Source organism: Tiliqua scincoides, chromosome 5, assembly GCF_035046505.1.
Source record: "Tiliqua scincoides isolate rTilSci1 chromosome 5, rTilSci1.hap2, whole genome shotgun sequence".
NCBI classification, from domain to species: Eukaryota; Metazoa; Chordata; class Lepidosauria; order Squamata; family Scincidae; genus Tiliqua; species Tiliqua scincoides.
The window spans coordinates 13901036-13917866 of record NC_089825.1 but is presented as its reverse complement, the minus strand read 5'-3'; the positions used below and the strand labels follow the sequence as shown (position 1 = coordinate 13917866).

At 45.3% G+C, this 16831-nt stretch overlaps 1 pseudogene; it reads right to left on the bottom strand.

Moving 5' to 3' along the window:
- Positions 1-280: 280 nt before the first annotated feature.
- Positions 281-394, bottom strand: LOC136655189 (5S ribosomal RNA; annotated as a pseudogene).
- Between the last annotated feature and the right edge of the window lie 16437 nt (positions 395-16831).

Below are 16831 nucleotides of genomic sequence, written 5' to 3'. Positions count from 1 at the left end.
TGCTCCCTGGGGCATTTGGTGGGCCACTGTGAGATACAGGAAGCTGGACTAGATGGGCCTATGGCCTCATCCAGTGGGGCTGTTCCTATGTTCTTATGTGTAGCTAGTGGGGGGCAGGTTGCCCTGGGTACCACCTGGGGGCATCACGTGAGGAAGTGACATGTAAGGCCAGCCAAGGTAGCGGCCTTACATGGCCTCTTACAGGTGCCATTTGGCCCAGCTCACAGTGGCCCAACTCACAAATAGTTGGCAACCTTCAGTCTCGAAAGACTATGGTATAAGCCTACAGCACCCAGTATTCCCAGGCGGTCTCCCATCCAAGTACTAACCAGGCCTGACCCTGCTTAGCTTCCAAGATCAGACAAGATTGGGCATGTGCAGGGTAACAGTTGGCTGCTTTTTTGCTTGTTTGTGCACTCACTTCTTGTACCCCCCTTCTGGCTGATCCATGTCAATGTCAGCCAAGTGGCTTCTTCATGCAAAAGGGGAGGGGCCAGAAGGGGATGCATGAATAAGGAAAGAAGTGGCTGCCACCTCCTTCGGAGGCTCTGAGCTAACAGCAGCTTCCTGACCGAATGTCCGCTTCAGCCAAGCTGAGGTGAACCTCTGAGAACTCAATATAAGGCAGCTTCATATTCTATTGGAAAGAAGGCTGGGATATAAATCTAATCAATAATAATATTAGTGCTGCATTTTTCCAGAAGGAAGAACAATGAAAGCCTAACATCCTTCACCGACGGTGCATACAGATGAACTAGATACGCTGTTTTGATTGTATATGGGTTTTTTTTTTAAGTGAATGCTGCTTTCAGATTATCAGTGTGAGCTGCCTCAAGTTTGACAGGCAAAGTATGAATGTTTAAAATGAACAGAGGAACAAGAACCAAATATATCAGGTTCTGATTTCATGCGCTGTAGAACAGCCATATGGGGCATTCACGTGCCGTGTGGTGAGGAGTTTGACCATGTCACCATTACCACCTGGAACAGGTGGGGAAGAACCAGTGGGATAAAATTCTCCTAATGGTGCGGTGGTAGATAGGATGAAGAATCAGCTCCCAATATTATTTTGTGCCTGGCGTAATAAGTCACTTGGTAGATCTGTGCTCAGTGTAAGTTACAAGGGGCGCATGGCTAATGTGTGCCAAATATGTCGGAGAAACAGCAGCCCCGTGGAGGCAGCAGCTGGTTAGCTGGGCAGGGATGGAGAGTCAGAAGAGCAGTGACACCCCCCTTACCTGCTCTTAGCAAACAAAAGGCCAGCAAGTGCTGGGAAGATACAGCTCCAACCCAGCACGCCGCCTTTCAGATGCGACCTAATCAAACATGCAAAGGCTTGTCCATGCCAACAGTACACTGTTGCACGCTCAGTGTGGAGCGCGTCCGGCTGGGATAGCACGAGCCTCACCTCAGCATCCTCCTCCTCTTCTCACCCCTCCCGCCCTCTTCCTTTCGTGAGTTCTCAATGCATCCCGCAGCCACACTCATGGCTGGAACCACGCTGGGCTGATGTGCAGGGAGAAAAGCCTGCCTGGATCCCTGCTTTGCATTCTGCTGACAGGAAAGCTGAGGCTTTGGAAAGACTGGAACACTGTCAGGCAGCGAGCCAAAAGATTGGCCTCATCCTCCCCCACTTCTTCCTGCTCAGGTCCCATCTGTCAAAGTAACAGCATAACTTAGTGCCTGGGAAAACGCTGAGGATGGAGAGCAATTTTTGCAGCAAATCAGCTCTGAAAGCTTCAGCTCTGAGAGCTGCAGTATTATTTCTATTTTAATTTCTGGAAAATATTTGAAACACGAAAAGCCATACTTTATGTTTTATGTATGTGTGTGTGTGTGTGTGTGTGTGTGTGTGTGTGTTTAACAACAACAAAAAACCATCTCTCCTCATGAGGAAAGAATGCAATGGTAGATGGGATCTGGTTTCCAGCCGTAGCACCTCAGTTCATCTCTAGTCAGCCAGAAGGTGCCTTTTCATCCTGCTCCTATCCACTCTCTCTTATACTGTTCATGCATAGGACAGGCTAATGGATCTCACAGCCATAAAACTAGGAGATGTGTTGGTCATGATCCATCGTAAATCAAGTTAAAATATGAAGCCCTGGCTGTGGCCAGCCTCAACATTAACCACAGGAATGGCACGATTATCAGCTTGCGCTTTGTAACGCAGCAAGGACACCGGGTTATCCTTATGATAAACAGCACGAAAGTTTGTCAAGTGAGCTCATGTATAAATAACGGTTCCAAAACCTCTGCACAAGGCTCGTTATTTATCATTAATTATTTAACTGCTGGGCCCCATGTGGGCAGCGCAATCCTGCTGATTTACCACTTATTAGGAATAAATTACCATTTGCAGCGTGGGGTTTTCAGGATTTTCCTTTTGTCATCATAAATACGGTCAGCTAATCAGTTTGGTTTCCTTCTCCCTGTTGAACAAGCTGGTTGAATCCTAAGAGGAGGTGATATTGGGGGAACTCTCTCTCTCTCTCTCTCTCTCTCTCTCTCTCTCTCTCTCTCTCTCTCTCTCTCTCTCTGTATAAATGACATTCCAGATTGTTTGTACAAGATTTCAGAACTCCATAAAAGCTCAGAATTTGCTTACATTGCCTTCCTATTTAGAAAGGGGCACACTTTTAAATATTTGTTTCTTTTTGATAGTACTAATCTTATTTTCCAAAATTGTAAAAAGCACAATTAAAAGAATCAGTTAAAGCAATATTAAAAGATATTAAAAAGTCTCTGTGTTCTTCAAAGAAGAGGAACACTTCCCTCTGCCCCCAGAGAACTCTACCTCTGTTAGGCCAAGAAAATAATGATGTGGTCCATTTTTCCCCATAAACCATATTGGCCCAATTCAAGATGACCTACTGTAGCGGATATCCTTATTCTCTCCCATAAGCTCTCTAACAGCAGTGCAACTGATACACTTCTGTTGTGCATGTTGGTGCTGCCGGTAGAAATGGACAGAGGCTCTATGAACCTGCCAAATCTGGACCCAGCCTGTGTTGGAGCAGGTGCTTATGGGGGCAGGTCGTGGGCGGTATCCTGAGTGGTTTGGAGTTTGGAGTGGGGAGCTCAAGGGTGGTTCAGAGGGTGGATCCGAGCAGTGCCAGGGTATTTTGGGATGCCATCCCCGTTTTTCTAACCCAACATGATCCCTCCCTCTCCTCAGAGATACGCCAGCAAAGTAGCTGACATGGGTCCAAGGAGACCCATTGATGATTAGTGGCCTACCAGGAAGTAAGAAACATTTTTATTTACCTCCCCCAGGCCATTTGGTTGCCCCTCCCCCACTGCGTGCAACCCTTGCTCCATCAGCATGGCAACATGGCGGAAAATGGTGAAAGATAGGATTGGACTCTTAAAGTAATTCATATACAACCAAATATTGACATCATCTGAGTGTCCTGGAAACCATGCAAAGGACATTCATTGTTTCTGAGCAAAGGACCAATTCTCAAGCTCTACATGGTTTGGAGTTAGGACATTCCAAATGCTGTCGTCCCCCGTCCCCCCCCATGAATTTGTCCATGCATTTGAGTCTTTGGGAATAACCCAGTTCCATGTTCCACCATTGCCTGAAGTGTGGTTGCTGGGGGTGCAGGGGTGGGCCTTATCTATTGCAGTACCCCAAGCTCTTGAACTCTCTTCCTGAGAGGACCACTGGCCTCTTCCCTAACTTCACCGCAAGATACAACAGAAGCTGCATTGGTGCCGCTGTATTATCACATGGGGATTGGAGATTACATTGGATTGGACTTCCCATCAGCCCTTCTTTCCTGCTGCTTTGAGGTTTTTTTTCTTCTGATGCTTTTATTTCTGTTGCTCTTTTTCTGCTGCTGTGTTTATTTTTATTGATTTTTAATTGTACCATGTCTTGTTAGTTTTGTAATTTTATTTGTAGCTGTCTTGAATGGGGGATGGTTGCATTTTTGTGACAACAGAGGGAATAAAAATGCTCTTAATAAATACAATTATCTTCAATGAGGTGATGCTATTTTCTGACCTTTTTATAGAGGTGGTAGTTTGTCTAGCACTTATGGCCAATTAAGAAATACACAGTGATCCTCAAAGCTATATTTAGTTTACTTATATATCAGTGAGTGCAATCTAGAGTTCTCTTTGGGCTCGCACAATAATAATAATACAGGCATTTATATACTGCCTTTCTTGACCATCAGATTTCTCCTCAGACTTTAATTCAAGGTGGTTTACATGGGCAGGCTATTCTAAATCCCCATAGGGATTTTTACAATTGAAGAAAGGCTCTATCTTTCAAGAACCACAACATTTCAGATGGATCTTTTACAGTCTGTTATCACTTTTGGGCCTCCAGATTCCTCCCACGCAGGCTGACAAGCAGCTCCTTCATCTCATCAAGAGCAGGTGGAATAACTTGGCTGGGCTTGTCAGCTGCTTCAAGGTCTCACCATTCACAGTGGCCTCAAACTGGCGACCTTCAGATATCTTCAGGCAAATGGAGGCTCAACCCTCTAGACCAGACCTCAAGCCCCTTTTGCTAGCCCAGGACTGTTGCAAACTGTTGTTTGTGACAACCTGGGATTCATTGGGGCTGGTCCAAGGACATGCACTGACCCATGTCGGTCAAATCCAGCCCCTGTGTTGCTCCAGAGCATTCCACCATGCTCTGGAATGGTGAGTTTGGGCTGGTGGGCAGGCTGGGCCTGGGAGAGTGGTAGGATAGGCCTCCAGCACTTAGGCTGGATCCTAACACCCTTCCCGAGCAGCCCAAACTTATACTGGGCTGCTCAGATTTGCACCAGAGATTTAGCTGCCGCAGATCTGAGTAGCCCCATTGAAGTGGCTGGGGCATTACTTGGGGTAAAGGCACATTACTCCAAGTTGTGCAGGAACCACCTCAAGCCCTGTGCTGGATACAGCGTAGGCCAGCCTGCCTGCCTGTTCCAGAGCAAGTTAGGACACAATCCTAACCAGGTCTACTCAGAAGTAAGTCCTATTGTGTTCAATGGAACTTACTCCCAGGAAAGTGAGGTTAGGACTGCAGGTTAGAACTTTCTTCCTCCCTGATTTAGTTATATGGGTGATTCCACCCAATAAGGATCATTCAGTGAATGGGATACTGTTGCAATTGTTTCTTGGCCAATCAGATTTGATTGCATGATGCTTTCATGGAGGGCAAGTGAAGACAATTAGCAATATGAGGTCAATATGAATGAATAAGCAAACATTTGCACAAGAAGTGGCAACAGACTGCCAGAAAGCACAGGTGTTCTCCCCACCCCCGCACTGTTGAAAACATTTGTGGAAAAACTGCTCACAGTTTTGGCTTAGCTCCAATAAATAGCAATTCCCATTGTGGGAAGATGAGTCAACATGTTTGTAATTTTCACTTGGAAAATGCCCCTTCTTAATACAACTGGACAAATACTCCTTCGGTATAAGGCTTTGGATCTTGCTGTTTGGATTAAAAACGTCCTGATATACCCTACCTTTTGTAACTCCAGAAGACCGAAGCCACTGCCGTGCAGGTAGCCAAAACACAAGAGACTCGCTGGAACCTGTCATCTTTTATATCTTGATTATTCATCATGACTGCTCCTGCCTGTCAGAAGTGGTGGGCATTAAACGTGTCTTTCTGGGCTGCACATCAGGATTGCTATTGCCAATGTCCATCTTCCTGACACATCCTCAATGGCCTGGCTTAGGGCTGTTAATTATTTATTGAGGGCTCGGTTTTTGCCTGCCACAGCCAGGAGCATGCTAGAGGGAGCACAGGGGGACTCAGAGATATGGATGCTTGCCTAATGCGTAGTACAAAAATATCTATCTATCTATCTATCTATCTATCTATCTATCTATCTATCTATCTATCTATCTATCTATCTATCTATCTATACACACACACACACACACACACACACACACACACACACACACACACTTGAATATTATGGTTATGAGACACCCATGAATTTCTGTCATCAAAGAAGTATGCATTCATTTTTTCAAAGTACGTATGAAAATAATCTAACAATGTCAGTGTATGGCCTGCAAATCATTCCCACAAAGGAGACAGTTGTCACTGGTTAACCTGATTAATGTATGGTATTTATCCCATGTTTGTTCTTATAGTGCCTGAGCGAAGTCAAGGTTGGTTCACCCACACAGGACTACTTCTAGCACAAGATGACCCCAGAAAATAAATCTTACAGCTTCATCAACCTTCTGTATACTCTTTGCATGTGGTTTTGGGGGGCATTTTCAGTACAGGTGTGCCCCTACATCCATGGGGGTTCCTTTCCAGGGGGTTCCTTCAAACCCCGCGATTAATTGAAAGCAAAAATGCCTCCGCCCCACCTTCTGGAACTGAGGGAAGCTCTGCTCCCCTTGCCTCCAAAGAGTCCTCTGAGTTTAGATGTCTGAGTCCAGAGGGTCCTCTGAGCCCAGTAGAGGCCACAGACTTCCATCCACAGCCTCTGCTGGGCTTAGATTGAGCCCAACAGTGAAAAAAGTCACTTCTGGTTTTTCCATGATACCGGAAGTGATGTTTTTAATGCCTTATATCAGGTATGTCCAACAGGTAGATCGTGATCTACCTGTAGATTGCAGAGGGGTCAGAGGTAGATCGCCAGCCCCACTTGGCTCCATCTCTCCAGCAGCTCACCCCGTCGCAAGGAGAGAGCTCGTGCCAGCAGTTCGTCTGCCGAGGGCTTGCCGCCGCTGCTGATCCTTTGCCTGTCTTTTTTCCCTGCCTGCGGGAATCTTGCCTGCGGGTGTATTGGGGGCGCTTGTTGTTTTCGTGCCAATAGTTTGTGGGTACCCCAGGGGGCCGCCACCTGTGCCCTGTGACGAGATGCCACAGGCCCGGCGTCAAACCTGGTCTCCTGCCTCTCAGAATCACCCATTCCTGCCTCCTCCCCAACACCCCTTAGAAGTGTGTTACATACCGGGCGATATCCATTCACCCGGGCTTTAACTGAATACATTTACCATATTAGTTGTGTCGTGTACTGGTCGTTGGTCGCTTTATAGTTCACTTTCATTAAACGTTTTCGGGCAGACACAACAAAGTGTCAAGAATTTGGTGATTTTGGCGGGCTTTTCCAATTTTGTTCTAACTTGCCTATGCCTTGCCTTTAAATTGGTTCAAACCACTGTGACTTTTGCTTGCCTCTGCAATTTTATTTTGCCTAGCCTTTGCATTGATTCTACACTGCAATTTTATTTCGCCTTGCCTTTGCATTGATTCTATACTGTGTGCAGAATTTATTAAATTGCATGTGGTGGTATTTGAACTTGTTTGGCGGTATTTGATTTTATCTGGTTTGCTGGACAGGTGTTTGAGTTTTTTTGATGATTGTTTGGTGGTATTTGATTATTGGTGCCAGTATGATGAATTCTTATTTTTACTTTTAGAACTGCATGTGTGGTTTTGGCATCTCCAGTTCTTGTATTACACATCATCCAGAGGTCTTCAGTTCCTGTTGATCTTTAATACTTTGGGACAGTGACAGTTTTGGACCAGATTCAGCAAGTGTTTATACTAACTTAGCAGATTTGGCCTTCTTACATCCAGCCACCCCAGTATAACGAAGATGAGTGTTCCAAAGAAGAGCAAAACCTACCACTTTCATGATGAATGGGAAATAGACTACTTCTTCATCATGGTGAAAGACAAGTGTTGTTGTCTAATTTGTAACACCCCAGTATCCTTGCCCAAAAAGGGTAATCTGGAATGTCATTATAAGGCTCTGCATAGCAATAAGTTTGATGCTGATTTTCCACCCAAAAGTGAAATTTGTAAACTGAAGCTCAAAGAACTTAAATCGAAATTGGCAACAGTTGATGGCGAAGCCAAGGTCACATTCGGTCAATGCAACCATAGCATCCTTCAAGGTCAGCAACCTGATCGCAAAGAAATGCAAACCTTTCACTGAAGGGGAATTTGTAAAAGATTGTTTCTTGAAGCAGCTGACAATCTTTCTGAAGGATTTAAAAATAAGAAAGAGATCATAGCTGATATTCAAAATGTACGATTGTCAAGAAACACCGAACTATTGTGCGGCGAATAGAAAAGATGTGTAGAGGCACAACTGAACAATTGTTGGAGGATGTTTCAAATTGTGTTGCTTTCTCACTCCAACTGGATGAATCTACAGACATAAGAGACATAGCCCAGTTACTAGTCTTTATCCGGATGGTTTTTGAAGACTTCAGTGTTAAAGAACTACTTGGAATGATTTATTTGAAAGGGAGAACTACCGGTCAGGAAATATTCAGCTCTTTCCATTCTTTTGTGAAAAAGTGTAATCTTCCATTGCATAACTTGTTTCCATCACTACTGATGCAGCAAGAGCAATGACAGGTGAGGTTAACGGTTTCATAGCCCTCTGTAGACAGCATGACGACTTCCCAGATTTCCTTTCTTACCACTGCATCATTCACCAGCAAGTTTTGGCAAGCAAGAGACTCAATACAAAGACTGTCATGGACATCACTTTCAAAATTGTAAATTCAGTTTGTTGAAGATCACTTCAAAGATGGCTTTTCAATCTTACTCTTGATGAAGGGGCAGCGGAAATCATTTTGCACACAGATGTAAGGTGGCTAAGAAGGCACAAATTTCTGTAAAGATTTTGTGATCTGCAGAATGAAATAAGTTTTTTGAAGGAGAGGGGAGATGACCAAGCAGAGTTGGAAGATGAGGAGTGGTTATGTGATCTGGCATTTCTCGCTGACTTTACAGGCGAACTAAGTGATATGAACCTTGAACTGCAAGGTTAAAACAAATGCATTGGCGAGATGATGAGTACAGTTTCATCCTACAAGAGCAAATTTGAGCTAATGATGACTGACCTTGCAAACAACACTTTTGATCATTTCCCTAATTCGCAGGACCATTTTGTTTTTCAGAACGAGAAGTATGTGACAGAAATCTGTTCTGTTCTCTAGGAATTTGAAAATAGATTCTGTGACTTCCAAAAAATTGGAACAGTTGTGGAGTACTTGTCATACCCATTCAAAGTAGATGTGGACATTAAAGAAACTGCAGCTGCTATCAGTAAAAATTACTTATTGAACAAGCCATCTCTTGAAAACGAAATATTAACCCTTAAAAATGACATTTTTCTCAAGACCCATGCTGAGCAAGAATCATTTTGGAAGCTAGTACCTAGAGACAAATTTCCCAACTTGAGAAGGTGCAGAGAAGCTGTACACTCCTGTTTCGGTTCAACTTATTTGTGTGAATCTGCGTTTTCCCATCTGAAAATGACAAAGAGTACACAACGTTCCAACATGACAGATGAACATCTCCAGGATTCCCTGAGACTGGCCTTCACGCAATATTCACCCAACTTCAAAAAGCAGGGGGATGAAATGCAGGCTCAGATGTCTCACTAATGAGCAAGAGCGAAATATTAAAGATTGTGCAAGATCAGCCTGGATCAATACTCGACCTAAATTTAACACAGATTACTCAATAAAAGTTAAAGAAAGTTATTAAGACAGAAAGTTATTACTCAATAAAACTTTAAGAAAAAATGTACTTTCCATTTCCCCTCGCAGTTCTTACTGGATCTTCATCTCTCTGTTTTGTTTTTGCTTAATTTGCTTAACAACTGATCACATCCAAGTAAATGACAGAAGGTTCATTAAAAATGGGGGGGGGAATCCTCCAACTTTATTGGGTTAAAATTTAATTTGAAACTAATTTGAAACTTAATTTTCATGGTGGTATATCACAGGCACTTTTGGCTGGAAAAAGTAGATCATGACGTGTTCAAAGTTGGACATGCCTGCCTTATATGATATTGGGAGGCCCAGTAAGGCCTCTGGATGGAGCGTGTGTGTGTGTGGGGGGGGGGGGGGGAATCTTCATTCATTGATCCCATATGTCCCTACACAAAACAGGATACATCTGTTTTGGGTAAGAACCCCTGCTAATTGGGTAAGAGGCACTTTTTCAAGTGGGTGCTCCTTTTTTAGCAGGGGGAGTGTAACTGGCCCACCTCACCCCAGCAGTGTCTGTTCTAGTGGCTGTCTGCTGGTATTCATTTGCATCTTTTTAGATAGTGAGCCCTTTTGGGACAGGGAGCCATTTAGTTATTTGATTTTTCTCTGTAAACCGCTTTGTGAACTTTTAGTTGAAAAGCGGTATATAAATACTGTTAATTAAAAAAAAATCTTTTAAAACAGGGGTCTCCAAACCCCTGCCTAGGGACCAGATGCAGCCCACGGCAAGCCTCTATCCAGCCCACAGCCAACCTCTTGTCCCCTGAAAGCCTCTGGCCCACTCAACTGAACATGACCAGAACTGTACTCTGATTGTGTCTGGAGGGTGTTTTGAGATCCAGAGAGGTTGAATGAATGAGCCAATTCATTCATTTATTCACTCATCTAAGTTCCATCTTTAATTTATTTATTTAAATTTTATATTTAATTTTTTTTCCGGCCCTCAACACTATGCCAGATATTGATGTGGCCCTCTGGCCAAAAAGTTTGGAGAACCCTGTTTTAAAAGATTATTGGAAAGAAGAGGGTGAGCTGTTGTTCACTGAACACTTTGAAATTATGGCAATGACAAAGTTGACCTTGATGTGTTTGATTTTTATTATCTAAATATCAGCCATGCGGGAGGGGCACAGTCTGGATTGGAACTGCTATGTGGGAGAGCGGGCTTTTACTATTTGCCCCTGCCTGGTCCCAATCTGGATGTTCCCCACTGCTGTTGTTTGCCGAAGGAAGGACACTTCCATTGGTACAAGTGGCTGTAGTGGAAAGCACTGAAAGTGCTGAAACTCTTATCAAGAGGCCAGCTCTGGTTGGCTGCCATTTCTCCTCTTCTCCCCCCCCCCCCCGGAATGCACTAGGAATGTTTCTACATCACAATAGTGCCTCATTCTGAGACAGATTTTTGGTGGGGGGAGGGAGAAGGCAGGCAGCTGGAGCTGGCCACCAGGAAGACCTCCCGTGCTTCTAGCACATTTGGAATGACCGACCGAAGAGACACAGTGTAAAACAGTTCAAAAATGGGGGGAAAAATGATTCCAGCCACCAGTTGCAGCCAGCAGTAAGCTGCCTTCAAAACTTTGGGATAATTTTGAATGGGCCATTTTGATCCGCATTTCAGTCATATTCTGGAGTGGGCTGCACTCCCCTTGAAAGATCAGGTATACAGTTTAGCGTTCCTAGAGCAGACTTTGTTCCTGATCACCCAGGTAAATCCTGTGGCTAGGGGTGCTTGGCCCAGTGCTCCAACTGTGCTCTTATTTCTCGAGAGGGCCGAGCTGGCCACAGCCATGTGCCTCAGTTATATCTAAATTGGATTATATTCTCATTGTGGGGCTGCCTTTGAAGAATGATCACTTAAGGTGGGGTTTCTCCCTGCCTGCGAGAAGCACGTTGGATTGGATATCGGGTTGGAGCCTTCCTAATTATATGAGGTTTTTGTTTTTTTTAATCCAAAGTTTCAAAAACGATGGTTTGTATTATTGGAACAAACAGAGCATTTAATGATCAACTACAGAGATTCCCCTTATGAGATGAATTATCTGTCTCAGTTGGACCTCCCAGGAGTGGCTGTAGCTGGCTGTTTAGGCTGACTGCTGTTCTCCAGGGTGCAGGGCAGGAAGGACACCTGACCGTATAGCTGCTCTTGTTTTTCCATGCATCATAACTAGCTCTTTATCTGGCTGCACTGAAATGCGAAGATGCAAGAGTGGGAGGTTGGATCACCTTGCTTCTAGACACTGCAAGGTGCCAAGGAAAACTCTGGTCATTTGAAAGAGGGAATTATTTAGTCTGCACAACTGTGTGTCTGCATTGTGAACCCTTCTCCTTGCAGAATCTACCAATAAATCTGGGAAATGCCCTGATGATAGAATGTTCTGCCCTGTTCCCTGTCAACATCTTGCCCCATAAATGAGGGGGATGGGGGGATCCTACCAAATTCCACAAATTGGCACTTATTACTGTGTGCTGGAAAGAGTTTTTGACCCAAAGGGACCTTGTCATGCATCCATAAGGGAGAACTCTTTTTATTAGAAGGTGTGTTGGTGACGACCATCTCTCGGGGGGGGGGGGGGCTAGAGAATGCTGAAGAGGACAAGGTTACTGTGCCAGCTCTTTTGCTGGAATAAAACTGAAGAGCCTATCGGGGGCAGGGGGGTGACATTGGGAAGGGGGGATAAGCTCCAGTGTGCATGGATGCTGCCAACGATTCTGGGGTAGCCTCACACAAGTGCAGTGGCTGTAATTCTCCTTGTGAAAGTATAATCAGAATACAGTAAGGTTCAACACATAGACGAACAGGCCTTGCTGAGGGAGAGTCAGCATGGCTTCTGTAAGGGTAAGCCTTGCCTCACGAACCTTATAGAATTCTTTGAAAAGGTCAACAGGCATGTGGATGCGGGAGAACCCGTGGACATTATATATCTGGACTTTCAGAAGGCGTTTGACATGGTCCCTCACCAAAGACTACTGAAAAAACTCCACAGTCAGGGAATTAGAGGACAGGTCCTCTCGTGGATTGAGAACTGGTTGGAGGCCAGGAAGCAGAGAGTGGGTGTCAATGGGCAATTTTCACAATGGAGAGAGGTGAAAAGAGGTGTGCCCCAAGGATCTGTCCTGGGACCAGTGCTTTTCAACCTCTTCATAAATGACCTGGAGACAAGGTTGAGCAGTGAAGTGGCTAAGTTTGCAGACGACACCAAACTTTTCCGAGTGGTGAAGACCAGAAGTGATTGTGAGGAGCTCCAGAAGGATCTCTCCAGACTGGCAGAATGGGTGGCAGATGCGCTTCAATGTCAGTAAGTGTAAAGTCATGCACATTGGGGCAAAAAATCAAAACTTTAGATATAGGCTGATGGGTTCTGAGCTGTCTGTGACAGATCAGGAGAGAGATCTTGGGGTGGTGGTGGACAGGTCGATGAAAGTGTCGACCCAATGTGCGGCGGCAGTGAAGAAGGCCAATTCTATGCTTGGGATCATTAGGAAGGGTATTGAGAACAAAACGGCTAGTATTATAATGCCGTTGTACAAATCGATGGTAAGGCCACACCTGGAGTATTGTGTCCAGTTCTGGTCGCCGCATCTCAAAAAAGACATAGTGGAAATGGAAAAGGTGCAAAAGAGAGCGACTAAGATGATTACGGGAATGGGGCACCTTCCTTATGAGGAAAGGCTGCGGTGTTTGGGCCTCTTCAGCCTAGAAAAGAGACGCCTGAGGGGGGACATGATTGAGACATACAAAATTATGCAGGGGATGGACAGAGTGGATAGAGAGATGCTCTTTACACTCTCACATAATACCAGAACCAGGGGACATCCACTAAAATTGAGTGTTGGGCGGGTTAGGACAGACAAAAGAAAATATTTCTTTACTCAGCGTGTGGTCGGTCTGTGGAACTCCTTGCCACAGGATGTGGTGATGGCGTCTAGCCTAGACGCCTTTAAAAGGGGATTGGACAAGTTTCTGGAGGAAAAATCCATTATGGGGTACAAGCCATGATGTGTATGCGCAACCTCCTGATTTTAGAAATGGGCTATGTCAGAATGCCAGATGCAAGGGAGGGCACCAGGATGAGGTCTCTTGTTATCTGGTGTGCTCCCTGGGGCAATTGATGGGCCGCTGTGAGATACAGGAAGCTGGACTAGATGGGCCTATGGCCTAATCCAGTGGGGCTGTTCTTATGTTCTTATGTAACATTCTGAAGTTCAGCTGTCCCCAGAATGACCTAATGTTGTTTCCTTAGTTTGTGTGAATACCTTCTTTCTTTCTTTCTTTCTTTCTTTCTTTCTTTCTTTCTTTCTTTCTTTCTTTCTTTCTTTCTTTCTTTCTTTCTTTCTTTCTTAATTCAAGATGTTTTTGGAGACACCATTTCATACAAAGCACTTTCCATGCCTACTGGTGGGGAGTTTGTACAGACAGCTGCAGCATCTCACATGTAAGTGCTGCTTCGTGCTGTAAAGATGGGAGGCTAGTTTACTTGGCATCCAAAAGCCATTTTTGCTTTCCTGAATCTGCATCAACAGAGACAGTAATGCAATCCAAGGCATATGTATTTCAATGTTTATAGGCTCTCCAGTTGTCAGCTTTTTGGAGATCCCAGTACTGACGTATGTGTCATTTTCTTTTTTGCTTAGAAACAGCTTAACATGGCCAAGAGGATGGAGGAGACATTCAAAAGAAAAAAAGCAATTCTGGCATTGCAGTTCCTGTTTAGAAGTAAATACCTATGACTAGATCCCAGATTTGTTAAATAAAAACATTTATAACTCACCTTTCTGCTATGGAACTCAGAATTTATATATATATATATATAAACACACACGCACACACACACACACACACACACCCCTTATATATATAGGGTGCCTAGCATTTGGCCATTTACCAAACCCAGATTTGATTTGTTTCAGCAAAGCTGCTACATTATGGGCTTGGCCACTGAAGTTGTCTTACAACATGATTGTATGAATTTCTACTGAGAAATGAGTCCCATTGACCTCAGTGGAACTTACTCTAAGGTATGTTGTTTAATAGCAGTGCAGACCTGGCTTCTTAGCTAGCTGCAACTTACATAGAGCCAGGATGGCATAGTGCTTTGGGAGTTAGACCCAGAAGATCCAGGTTCAGCTCCCCCTTCAGCCACGAAAGCTTCCTGGATTACCTTGGGCTATCTCACTCTCTCTTCCTCAGCCTCACCTACCTCACAGGGTTGTTGTGAGGACAAAAGGAGGAGAGGAACCATGTAAACCACCCTGAGCTCCCTGGAGGAAGGGCGGTATAAAAATGTGAAAAATAAATAAATAAGAGCCCAATCCTATGCATGTGTACTCAGAAGTAAATTCCATTATAATTAATCGGGCTTACTTCTGGGTAAGTGTGGATAGGATTGTAGCCTAAGAGCCCGATCCTGTGGTCCACGCCGCACCTCCATGGAGCGGACCACAGTCGCAACCGTGCCATAAGGCACGTTTGCGGGGCTTACCGCTGGGCTCCCACTGGAGCTGGCTCAGCTCCTGATGGTGCTGAGCCAGTGCATGGCGGGCGCCCGGGTGCCGCGGCTCGGCGGTCTCTGTGACCACCGGGCTACGGAACAGGAAATGGGGGCATGGTCAGGGGCGTGGAGGAGGTGTTCTGGGGAGAGGGAGGCATGGACAGGGAATGGGGAAGGCGTGTTGGGGCGGGGGATAGGCGGATCCGCGGAGCCAAGCTCCACAGGATCCAGGGTGCTCGGGTAAGGTTGCTAGTCCTACATGACTGCCTTCACTTTAGCGGCAACCAAACAGTTGCCGCTAAAGTGAGTAGCCCCATTGCGGGGCTGCTTCCCTTACTTGGGGGAAGGGGATAAACATCCCCTTCTCCTGAGGAGCCTCCCACGGTAGCACGGGAGGTGCTGGATCTGGCGGGAGCCCTCCGTGGAGTCGCCAGGTCCCGCAGCTCTGGGCAGCTCAGGATTGGGCTGTAAGGCTGCAATCCTAACCAATTTTCCAGCACTGACATAAGGGCAGTGCAACTCCGAGGTAAGGGAACAAACATTGCCTTACCTGTCTCCATGACTGCCCCCCAACTGCAGGATGCAGTGCATGCCCCACTGGCACAGCTATGCCAGTTCTGGAAAGTTGTTTAGGATTGCGCCCTAAACCTCCATTCATTTCTCTACGAAATGCAGTTGTGCCCACAAGTGCATGCCAAGGGTTGGCCTACTCTCAGTTATATTGCCATTAGCTGTGTGTTGCAACACACTGTGGCTTGCTGGTTTAGCTAAGTAAGGTGAGTGGACTATACAATGTATTACAAACCCAGTATTTTCCCAGGAAGCAGGCCAGAGAGGGGCAATTCCTTGTCGAAAGCAGAAGCAAACCCATCAAGCTTCCCATCAAGCTTGAGAATGACTTGTTGCCTGTTGCAGAGCAAGGCATTTGAGGACAACCCTCTTGAAGGTACACCATACCTTCACCAGGAACATACAGCCCTGCCTGTTTTTAGGAAGAGATTTGATCTTTGCATGATCTGGACATCTATGGCATTTCTCCAAATAACCAAACAAACTGAATACATTTGAGGAGTCAGGTAAAATATCAGCCAGATAAAAGGCAAGAAGACAAAGAGATTGCCAAGACACAATGAGGAGATCAGACTCGGCGTCTCTGCAGCCGGGCTCTGCAAAAGGCTACTAATAATCCTGTATCATGTTAGAGCGTGTTGCTGATTGATGGCTCTCCCTGAGAAATGTATTCTGTTTATATCAGACTCTAGTGTTTTTCAGAACGAAATGGGGAAGGGAGGGGAGGGGGGAGAAGGAAAGAAAGACAGACATTCTAGTCAGTGTGAAAACCATAGCATGTCCAATAATTACGATAATGATGGAAAGTGCTGGGTCGCAATGAGAACAAGTCTTCTTGACTTGGAGCCGGAGTGCCTGCTGGCCCGGGTCACTAATGCCTTCCGCAACTGTAACATTTGGCTGCCACCAGGCAATCCAATACTGGTGAGAAAACCCAGAGGTTTTGACTGTGCTGCTTTAACTGGGGGAAATTCTGAAGATAAATAACCAGGGCGTGTGCGTCAGTTGATATTCCCTTTCTCCGACGAGAGGAGTGATGGCTCAGGTTTGGATTCAGAGTGCATGCTAGGCGCTCAAGAGAAGAGAGAGAGCCATGTTAGGATTAACACGGTTGAAAAGAAGTTAGTAAACTTTTCCCCAGCTGACAAGTCCAAAGGTGAGGGTTGGGCACTGAGATACTGTTTTTGGGAAACAATCTACCCAGAGCAAACACAGGGTCTGTTTTCACAGGACCTGGTTAGAGATGTAAACGTTACTGAGCCATTGGGGAACAG